Here is a 12,769-nt window from a genome sequence, read left to right on the forward strand (position 1 = left end):
TTTCAGATCATTGTTCAGAACAACCTGGTGTCTAGATACATAATGTTTCTTATGTACAGTACAGCATGTTGCTTGACTATGACTTCTTTGAAGAAGTTATGATCCACAATTCTTTTGAAAATGAAAAGGGGTCCTGGGCCTCTTCTCAATATAACCCCAGACATGCACCTTCACTCCATGTTTTGGCTTTGGCTTGTTGGTACTTAAAATGAGCCACAATTCTTTTGAAAATGAAAATATACCCCCAGACATGGACCTTCACTCCATGTTTTGGCTTTGGCTTGTTGGTACTGTATATTAGCCCCTTTTATGGATTTTAATCATTACATATTTATGTGTCTATTTAAAACATCTTAGTTTAAAACATGTGATATATGTGATGGTTTTATATGTATGATGTATGATAGTATCATTTTACACTGCAAATAAATATTATATTATAGATAAACAACAAATAACTAAAATTACTGATGTTATAATTACTTGCAGAGGAAGTGAAACCAAAAGAACAAGAAGTGTTTCAAAAATAAAACATGAATAAAACGCTCAGTGAAAAACTTGCATAACATTACTGAGAAACTCACAAAATACTCATATTACACATAAAAAACATTGATATCATGTATATTACGGTGCTGTTGTGAAAGTGTTGTTTATGCACTTTAAAGAGCATCTCTGGTACTCATTGATTTTTTACAGGATTGGGTAAACTCCGTAACAGCAGAACACAGACAGTTACTGAACAAGCTTTAGTATTTTCTTCATTTGGTCTATATTTATACATTCCTGTTCGGCATTTACTGAATGTACTATTTACTTAAAACAATACCCCTTCTAGGGGTATGGAAACAACACATTGTTTACAATATTGCAGTGATTGCCCCTTAATTCCCCTTGCACAGTTATCAGGGTATGAAGAAAGACAGGATACAGTAGCTGCAGCTCACTGACCTGTTGTCCATTAACAAAAAGTATTGGGTTAATTTACATGTTAAAGACATCTCTTGTGCAATTTAATTTAATTTAATATGAAATCGCAAAAAACATTGTGGTGCTACATTTTTCTCACAAACATCACATTTAAATTGAAACTTTTCATCAGTTTGAGCAAATTAGATGAGAATAAAATAAGAAGCATGTGCACTATGCAGCAAGTAAGAAAGACCTGATTTACTGAAGAATACTACAAGTACAAACCAAAGAACAAACAGGATGTGGAAACCTTAGAGAATTCAGGTGGAAGGGAAGATTTGATGGATAGGATTATTTAGTTTAAGAGGTTTATTCGCAGAGGAAACAGAAGAGAAATGATCCAAGTAAAAAGTAAGAAAAAGAAGACAAATTATGTGAATAAAATCTGTTGCTATAAAAAGGTGCTTGGTGAATTGTGATGAACTGATTTATATCCAGATCTATTTATTAATGAGGTTGAGGAATCATAAAGTATTGGATTGCATAGTGTAATACTAGAGAATCAATGTAAAACAAGTGGGGCAGGACAAAATGGGCTAACATGCACTGTTTGAACATAGGAATATTTACAGCAGTTTACATCTACTGTATATTTTGGTTTTGTGTTATGTTGACTTTTCCATTTAACTTAACCTGTTGGTAAAGTCTGAATAATGCTAACACTTAGTCTAATCAATTCTAGAATCCAAAAATCCTCAGGCTAGAACATGAACATTTTAGTATTTCTCAAATCTGTTGACTGCAATTGTGATTTTGTGTAACTTTTGTAAGTGTTCAGTATTCAGCACTTAAGGAGACATAATTATTTTGCGTCACTCTTACTATTGGATTTGTTTGTTTGACACTAGCATCACCACTAATAGTAGTATAAAGACTTACAGTATACAAAAAATCAGGTTGCTGTTGTTATGTGTTGGAACACTGGGGAACAGTAGATAATACTCTAACCTCTGGACCAGAACTTCCATTTCAGTGATCCAGTTGTTTTGAAAAAGATGGAATTGGAAATCCTTGGATCTGTAATCAACAGAATACAGGTCAATTTGATAATTCACCAAGTGCTGTGTTCAAGACTCTGACATGGGATCAAGAAATAGATACTATTGATTATACTGTACATGAGCAGAAACATGAAAACCAAAAGAAGATACAAAATTGCTTATTGGTGATGGTCCAGAAAAGATGTAACAGACATCTGTCTGAAATTTTGATAGCTAAGTGGGTTGTGGGGTTGAATTGATTTTTTCTTTAAATATTTTAATACCTTAGTACTGAAAATGAAAGCATTAACTGTGAAGTGAACTACCTTTGCCTCTCCTTTAAGATGACATATAGGAATAGGAATAGATAACATATACTTTCAATTAAATATGAATTTGTTAGACAACTTATCTGTTTTAATAACAGTGAATAAAAGTCTGAAATGCATAGGAAAATGTAATTAATAAATCACTGTTTAACATGTAAGAGGAAATGTATTACATATTCCCGCTAGAGGGCTATCAGGAATTGGTGTGTTATCATTGGATTGCTGTGAATATTTATTGAATTAAAGGAAAATACATTTTAAATATTGTAATGGATACAAGAAATACCAAAAGTTCAAAGTGTCATTTGGAACAAAACTAACCACACACAGCCTTAGGTGATGGTTATTAATCATTCTATAGACTGCTTAAGCAGATGGAAATCAAAGTATTAATATGTAGTGAAGAGCTCTGTGCAAAGTCCCATTAGAATACACTTAACTACTTCAGTTTATCTACTGGTCTTTCCCTGAATTTGAGGAAAATACCTAAAGTTCGTCTGCACTTCTGCACTGCATTTTCTTAATGATCACATACTAAATTATCCAACAGCACTGAAATGATTGTGCTTATGTTAATTATTTTTATATGTATCCAAACATTGTATTGCTGTTACTCAAATGCGAAGAGCACACATTATGAACAAATCTATTATGATTCAATCTTTCAGACCTTCTGTTTGAAACTTTTGAATCAAATGTATCTTAATATAATTATTGACTTGACTATTGACTATATTTATTGACTTGAAATCTTACATGTTACTAAACCCACTGAGCACTTCCCATAAGCCAGTAACTTTTGTCAAAGTAAATCAACCCATTTACACAGTCATTGACTTGCATAAGAGTTCAGTTTCCTTAAAACATTCCATGTCAAATTTAAATTTTATTCTTTATTCATAATTATTTTATATGTTGATGGGAGTTGGTTACTATTCTATTCTACACACAACCTATGTAATATAAAAATGTTTTTCAATTAATATACTTTATTCTGGAAACAATAATAGATTAAATAGAATCTAGACAAAATTTCTACAGGGTGGATTTGTGTCACAGGCAAAGTCGAGTGTTTTGTAATTCAGAGAGTGTGTATGTTCTGTAATCACATTATCCTTGGATAAAGCTACTGAAGATGTCTCTTTGTCAATTATATTCTGTATCAAGGACCAGGTTTCAGCAGAATTGTGTGATGGAATGGATTGGAGAAACCTCAGGTTGAGTAACCCTGAATTAGAGTGTACAGTGAGCTGGAGTCTCATTTGACATGGAAAGAAAACAAGGAATGAATACAACCTAGACAGAATGACAGACATCTTCATCTGAAACTTTACTGAGCAAAAGCTAAGGTAATAAATTCTGTTTTTTCACATTATAATGACAGCTTGATTAAATTAACATTTTTTTTCACTTTCACAAATTATTCTTTACATTTTCTTCAAATATGACACATCACCTTTAATTCTTACCTTAAGGAGGACATCTGCAAATACTGTGCTATATAAGAAAATAAATAAATCCACTTTCAGTAATTGTTATATGATACATAATTCAAACAATAAGCACTCCAAGTGACATAATGACATTTGAGCATATTTTTTTCTTTATAAAAGTGTGTTCTGTTTGTAGAAAAGAATGTATTCCCTAGTCTTATTATTTCTAACACCTTAACTACATATTTTTCCATTTTTGAGCAATCAAGCATTGCAAAGCCTTAAGCTAAATAACACTTGCAATTAAAGATTGTCCTTAATTTTGTTAATTATCTCAGCAGTGAAAATGGGACTTGGCAGAGAGCAATAGCTTCTGTCTACTACGTCATTAGAGTCAAAGAGAAAACGCCTACATTTCAAGTCTTTGGATTAAAAGATGGTAAAATCCCATGCTAAAATGGACTAATGGACTGTATCATTAAAAAAAGAACTTTCCATTGGAGATTTAGTAATCACATTTTTATTTTCAGATTATTACAGTTATCTTTTTCTTGACACTGTTAGCTCTGGGCTATCGTCTCGCGTATATTCTGTAGAATATTTTATACTTCTTTTTTGAATACGTTTTAAATTCTCACGTCCTTAAATAAGTTTTAGGAAAATATTATAAAACTGTCACATTCTGAAAGAATATTTAAAAAAATATTTAGAATACTATTTCATTTGACGTATTAATGGTGTTTTACCATTCTAGCACTGAAATCATATAAGAAACAATCAACAATACCCTGAATCACACTTGATTTTTGTTCAACTTACTTCTTGAAACAGTTAAGAATTCTTCAGTTCAATGTACTTTTCAAGCATACTATCTATTGTTGCCTCAAGTCCTGTTGAGTTGAAATTAATTGCCTACTGTATATCACAATGTGCAATTCTATAATTTGTTGATATATATTCTGTTTGTGAAATACACATCTTCTTAAAACAAAATTATTCTTGTACTTTGCTTTTTCAAATGTGACTGTTTTCACCTTTGTACTGAGTTTGAAGATTATATACTGTATGAAAGGATTTGAAACTCTAACACTGTCTATGCATATTATAATTATTATATGATATGCATTTAATAATTTAAAAAATCTTCATGGGTTTTATAAAATTGTGTGCTTTTTAAATACCTGTTTTTAATCTTAAGATACATTAAAATAATTTATAAAGAACACATTTTTCTCCCCCACATGTTAATGATAATGCAACACAAGCTGATTAACATGTGATGTTATAGCATGTGATAAATCATTATAGAAAATGTTAAAGGTTTTAAGTTCCCTTTTTAAACTCCATGTTATCTCCTCAGCATCAAATGTTTTAAAAAGTGACAAAACGCCAAAGGTAGGAAATTTGTTCTTGGGAATTTATACATGCAAAAGTGAGGTTAACATTCAAAAGTGCATCATGTTATAATACACTAGAAAAGAAAAAAAATCTTCACACAGGAAAAATGGTGAAATACTTTGTGATGATGTGTGGAGGAGCCCACAACAGAGACACCACCAAGCACAGCCACACCCCACATGCAAGAGTTAAAGTAGAAGATAAGGCTATTTATATTGGTCTTGTCCTTTTGTAAAAGTTAGCTTAAACCACAGCACACATTGGAGGTAAAAATAGAGCTCTTGCCGAAGGACTACTGGAAAATAGCTTGTATATAACACTGCCCTTTAGCCCAAGCTGGCAAGGAAAATGATGGCCATAGTCTGGCCTTCCAGCTGGTGCTGGAGAAGAATAATAGCAGTTGTGCTGTCCTTATAGCTGGATCTGGAGGTAAATAATAATTAGCTGCAAACCTTCTGACAACAGACAGATTCAATCTGTGTGGTCTGAAAGCTGAGCCATCTGACAGGACTCTTACTAATATTTGACTCCATGTGAATGCCATGTTCTCTTCCCCACTAGGCACTCCATTTATACTATCTGGAGCTGAATGAATTAGATCCTGTTCCAGTGTTTCCAGGTGTCCTGTCAACCAGCCTGTGATCTGCATGCCCCCATCATGGGCAGGTGGAAGCTGTGAAAAAGACACAAGATAAATACCAACAACAACTGACCTGATCATACGTTCTGTGTTTTCTCCTGTAGAATGGGATAATGAAGATCTATAATCATCAGATAACTAAATACAGCTATTCAAAGATTCAGCTTGAAATAAAAAACAGATTCATCCCACAAGTAAATCAAATTTCAAAATTCAGCGGCCCAAATGTTTTAATACTGTTTACTAATAAAATAAAGGTCTACAATAAATGGCAAGAGCGGAAAAATATTTTAATGAAGGCAAAAATGCATTTATAAATGCTTAATATGTATAAACTAATACTAGTACTTTTTTTAGAATTGTATAATGTTAGCATGCCCAGAGGGTTTGGGCAGCCAGTTGACCTTGGATCCCTACAGTTTTTTTTCTGCTTTCAGAAGAGTTTTTGGTTCTTCTCCTCTGTCTTCTGGCTTTTTCTTTTTCTGTATTGTACTGTCACGCAGCTTTGTTAAGTGCCTTGGGGCAACCTTGTTGTGAACGGTGCTATAGTATATAAAAATGAATTGAATATTTGACTCAAATATTTCACTCAAAACAACAAATCAATAACATTCCTCACACTAAGGAAATATATTTAGAAAACTATTCCTTTAACATAGAAGAAGCAAAGGTGTTACATGTACTACAGACACTTACACTATTTCCAGGACCTGATGGCATTCTTGTAGCCATGTCATAATCAATATATTTTAAACCTGTTGCTATTAAGCCTTATAATCCCTCAATGTGTATGTCTATCACAATAGATCATATATATATATATTATATATATAATCATATATACAGTATAGACAATTACATTTATTAAATTTGGTTAAATTTGCCGATTATTAGTATTGTATTTTTAGAAAAAAACGTGAATTGTATTGTTAAATCTATGTGTATATGTGACCATTTGTTATGATTTATTCCTCGTAGTCATAAAGCATTCTTGGAATTTACTGTTCCAATTTCTAAATGTTTACTAAATTCGAACTATGATCACTTCAATAGTGTTTATATGCTTCCTCTGTTTTTTTAAAACTTATCCAGCCAAAATGTTGAAACAGATAGATGTACTGTGTATCAGGTTATTTCTATTAGGTATACTGTACATGTTCATTGAAATATAAATGTAATTGTATGATCAATAAATTAACATCAAACGAAAAAAATTATTTTAAAACATTCAACAGCTGTGTCAGATCTCAAGGGCCCTAAAGTGCACTTAGCTATTAACTCTGTGCCAAATTGAAAGTAACATTAGTGAAGCTTTTGGCAGAATCACATTTGCTGATAGAGCTGATTTTGCATCTCTGCTCATTAAGCTTAAATGGTGGGTTTCACAGAACCTGATAAAGTGTTCTAATCTGTTTTCAATGTCATACTGTTACAACTGTACAAATAAGCTCAAGGAAAGAGGAATGAAATGAATGATGTTCTATGGTGTACAGTATACCATGATTTAGACTATAACTGTGATCTTTTTTGTAAAATTGCAAGTCTGAAAGTTGTCAGATCCAACTGTTTTTGTTTTATGTTGTAAGATGTACTGTACTGTATATTGTGGGCTGTTTCCCTTTTCATTATTTTTCATTGATTAGTGCAGATAAAACCTGAGATATTCTGATCAGTTTTCTGAACTTAGATATGTTAAACTGAATTCACAGTTTAAGTTCCTCAATACAATAACCTCAACTTATTGTTTTTACAATAAGTTGAGACTTATTGAGTTGAGACTTTGAAGGAGACTCGGAGACCGCTTCAGAGAACACGTCAGGGCTGTGAAGATTAAAGATCTCTCCAAGCCCATTGTTTCTCATTTCACCTCTGACGGCCACGACCACACTAATCTCTCCGTCTGTGTTCTCAAAGACGGTTTTCCGAACTCATACATCAGAAAGACCACCGAAACTAAAATTATTCTGCAGTTAGGATCACACATTCTCCCTTCCCTTAACGACAGATTACTGTTCTTTTAAATTTTCTCCATTCATTGGAAGTTTCATTTCACACCTCTCTGCACCCATTCTGACTTCACACCTCTTGATTGGCCTCTCTTTCTGTCCCCTGCTCCCGCCTCTCACTCCTCCTCCCTCCCAACCTTTGTTCTCCCGCTACTTTACCTTTGCCTACTGCCCTGTCTCTCTCACACCTGAAGAAGGCTCCACGGCCGAAACGTTGTGTTCTCTTTCTTCTTTTTTTCAGGATGGAATAAACCTATTACTTGTTCCTTATTGTTTTTACCTATAAATATATTCTATGCATTCTAAAGAAAACATTCTTATAGTGTTCAGCTAAGGAAGTACTAGCATTAGAACCATTTAGTGCTTTGGGAAAAACATTTTCATACAGCCAATTTCTTAGAGGCAGAAAACATTAATTGTGATCTGAATCAAAGCTAAACAAAAAGCACCTGATAAATCAGATCTAGCCATTAATCCATTGCAATGAAAACAGACACAACAGGGGTTGCAAAATAGATATTCTCGAAATGTCTACAGTAGTTCATAAAGAGATTTGAAATATTTTTCTTTCTGCATGTAGTGATTTTTAATTCCATTCCTCAATTTGTTAATATACAACATTCCTGCAAAATATTAGTTTTAGTATTTTGACTCCAATAATGTCACCCTCATAAATTCACAATTTAAAAAGTTTAAAGAAATGTGTTTGTTTCCCTCTGGTATGGTCAAAAGCAACATGAAATGAGTTATGTGACATTTATGATAGATCTATGACATTTTGTGAACTTTAGAGTAATATTAAATCCATAGATTTTTAACACAACTTCATATGAGAAGAAAAGTCACCTAGATGAATTATATTATGATTTAAAATTTTACATAAGGAATACTTAACTGTTTACTCATAACAGGATTAAATTTTCTATTTCAATTTGGTTTATCATAATAATTTCAGTTCTAACATTTTTTGGTGGGAGGTTTCAGTTTTTTAACTGGTAGTATAACATCAATAAAGATACACTGTAAAATGTGTCTTTTCTTTAGTCTCACAATTTATTATTTTAAAAATTCAGCTGTTGTTCAACTCAACCTAACACTGTGGTGGGGAAGATACAATACTATGGACATATAAATGTGGAATGTCTTTATTTTTATTTACTTCAGCTGTTGTAGAGGCAGCTTAACTGGCTTTCATCCCCCGAGCTTCGCGTTATTTACTGGCCAGCAAACTACCTCAAAAGGGCTCTCTGAGCAAATGTTTTTAGTAGCTTAACCGCTGGGTATCCTATCAGTATTTTAAATGTAAATATTATGTATTTAATATTAAATATGTACGAAGGACAAATGGGAGCTTGCAGGTTGCTAAATAGCCAACCTGCAGCTCCTTTAGAAAATCACCTGTAATGGCTACATGGACACACAGTTTTCACCGTATTCAGCATAACTGCACTACTTGTATATATCGCATACACCATGGACACATAGCAGCTCTACTCATATCGAGTTTTATTCCATTTTTATTACATCTATTATTATGTAACCTTTCGTAACCTCAATTTTGTGATTTTTGAGTTTTTGTGATTCTTGTGATTCTTGTGATTTTTGTGAGCTTGCAGAAAAGACATTTAATTGCCAGCAACTACTGCTGCACACTGTATTGTTGTGCATTTGATAAATAAACTTTGATTTGATTTGATTTTGATATGTGTGATGTGAAACATATTTCAGGTAATGCAGTCTTTGTTGTTGAACTGTTAGCATTTGCAATTGTGTTGTGTTTTAAAATATATTTAAAGTATCTAGTAGTTTAGAAACTAGGGAACTCAAGGTAATTATTTTTTTCTACCTGGCATTTCCATCACTTTCATTTTTAATTCCCAGTTTAAAATTGATTATGATTTTTTTTCCATCACATTTCAGTGTTTTGTCTGTAATTTAATATATATAGCCTGTGCTCAGCTACATCAAATGCGCTTCACCATTATTTTGGATTTGTGTGAGATTTTATTTTAAACATTAGCTGTCCTGAAATGGTCACTGCCCTGACAGATGACAGGAAGTAAAAAATAAGGATTTCACGTGGGGGCATGATTCATCCCTGACAGCTGTGTGCAGCATCTCACAATGCACACATACGGTACCACACTTGCGAGGTTTAGTACATTTTTGGTGGACAGGAAACAGCACTGCTCTTTTATCAGTAGTGGCTGTATTGTTAGATAGATTGACCAGCTGCTTACATGGTGCAATAGGATGTGTGTGCAAAAATACTCTTAGAATTAACTATTTGTATTGCAATCTCATTTCATTTTCAATGTAAGCATTAAATTGCCACACAAAAATTCAGTTGATGATTCATTAATTTATGAAGTGACAAAAAGAACGTGTGTCATATTTTCCAAATAATAATTTCTTCTATCTGAATATGATATTTGCATCAAAACTAAAATATTAATTCAGTTATTGTGGATTTCCATGTAGAAACACACAACTGGATTAATCTCAACTCATTTCTCAACCTGATGCTGGTACCAGGGTCTCAGGGTGAGCCCCATTTATTTGACACTTAATTTTACTATACAATAAGAAGGTAAATATTGTCTCAAAAAATTTAAATGTTACATAGCATGTTTTGCCCTGCAAAGGAAGAAAATATCAAACACTCTGCTTACACTTATTCTTTATCTGAGATACCAAGCAAGGTGGAGCAATATGGACAGATCTTCCAAATTTCAGAGCAGATGAGGTACTGTAATGTTTCCCAGTTAACTGGCACTCCGCCAGAGTATCTTAAGATACCAAGATGGCTCCAGTACATACTGTAGACGTGATTGGCTTACTGGAGTTAAATGAGTTGAACTATTCAGGTCAAGCTACCCTTCTGGAGCTGTCCAAATTGATATAACCTTGTAAAGCTATCTTGTAGTAGCTGACCAGGTGAAGCTGACTTAAGAGATCTGCCTCAGCTGATCCTGCTTCTTTGAACTCTTCTCATGGAGCTGCTCTGCTAATTTTTCTTTCATGGGTCAGAGTGACTACATAAACATGTAGTTTATGTACTGCTTTCTTTATGTTTTCAATTATACAAAATGTTGTAAAAACGAATAGTAGCAGTAATAATAATTAAATGTAAGTATATGCTCCAGTTAATACATTTCTTACTTCTTTATTATTTCTCTGTATTGTGGATTTTCGTACTGGCTTTCTTTAGGTACCTGTACTGCAACATTTCTCAAAGCTGAGATGCAACTGAATACTCAAAGCTAAGTACCTGGAAGTATACAGGGGTAAGCAATATTTATTAATACTTCAGAAACAACAAATGTGAACTTTATACTTCAATACTTCTCATAATATTCTACTTATTTTTGGAGAAATGCTTCAGCAAACTGTTCTTTTATGAAAATGGAAGAAAAATTACAAGATTCAGAGCAGTCAAAACAGAGAAACATACACTATACCATGTGGAACATGATACAAGAATATGATTGAAAGCACAAGTTTATTTTTAACTTAAGACTATGTATATATATGCAAAATAAATGTGCATATGTAGCATATGTAATGTAGGTCATGAAACAATGCTGACAATCCTAAAAGGCATTACTTTTCCAAAATATCAAGTATAGTATGATAGTTATGAGTCCTCTGAAGATACAAAACATTAAGTGATGCACAGTTCATTCAAGGCGATTGTTACAGTACATTTGAATAGGAAAAAAGTTTATATTTCCACAGGGAAATGTGAATAGCGAAAATAAATCTTCAGTCTGTCACTGATATACATCAAATAGAGTAATTTGTTAAATTATTCATGCAGGTTGGAGCTGCCTACACAATTCGGCACTAGGGAAATATATATTACTGTAAAAAGATAAGAAAAGTTACAAATGAGGGGTTCAAGAGTCTCATCCATTTGTTTTTCCAGAGTGTCAGTTTCAACAGCATGTACACAAGCTTACTCCATATCTCCACAAACCTTTGGGTGCATCCTTGGTTGTAAATGCACTTCACATTTTTTCCACTTGCACCCTATTCTTTGTGTTTCACTCTTCTTTATGAAGAAGACTCCTTTGTTAATTTAGTCAATGCCCCAGGACATTTATGACAGACGGTGCTTGAGGAAAGCTCTAAGCATAATCAAAGACCCCACACACCCCAGCTACAGACTTTATGATCTGCTACCATCTGGAAAACGGTACCGGAGCATTCGGGCCCGGACTACCAGACTCAGAGACAGTTTTTACCCCCGCACTATCAAACTGTTAAATTCCCAGCCTCTCTCACTCTCACTCTCACCTCACCTCTCACCTATGATCTGAACCTCACAGTGCCTTCTTCCTTTCTTTCTTACCAAAAACCCAAACACACGTTGAAAATCTACCTCTACCATACATGTCAAAAGCTCACTCCCCATAATTTCTATCCCTTTATTTTATTCTGTTGATGCATATTTTTTGCACATAACCTGTTACCTTTTTGTTGTTTTGCACATTGCCTGTTGTTGTTTTTTGCACATCGTCTGTTGTTGTTTTTTGCACACTGCCTGTTGTCTCTGTCTTTCTTTTGCTACACAATTGTGTTGTTGTTGTTGTTGTTGTTGTTGTTGTTGTTGTTGTTTTCTCTTTGTACTACTTATGTCTGAGAGCTAGCTAAATAGCATTTTGTTATACCATATACCATGTATATGAGTGTAATGACAATAAACTTGAACTTGACTTGACTTCTGTCAGCGCCCCCTTCAGTCTTCTTTGTTCAAGATAAAGTAAGTTCTGTTCTTTCTGTTTATTAGCAGATATTACCTTAAGCCCTGGAATGTATCTGGTTGTTCTTACCTGGGCTGATTCCAGAGCAGAAATATATTTTCTATATTTTGGTGACCAACAATGTACACACTGTATACACTAGTGTACAGGACTTATTAGTGCACTGTACATCCAAATAATGCATCTTCATAAATACTTAATTATTTTCATAACTTCTTCTAGGTCAGTGCTTCCCATTTTGCATT

The sequence above is a fragment of the Lepisosteus platostomus genome, chromosome 1, assembly GCF_059453375.1.
Source record: "Lepisosteus platostomus isolate fLepPlt1 chromosome 1, fLepPlt1.hap1, whole genome shotgun sequence".
Lineage (NCBI taxonomy): Eukaryota > Metazoa > Chordata > Actinopteri > Semionotiformes > Lepisosteidae > Lepisosteus > Lepisosteus platostomus.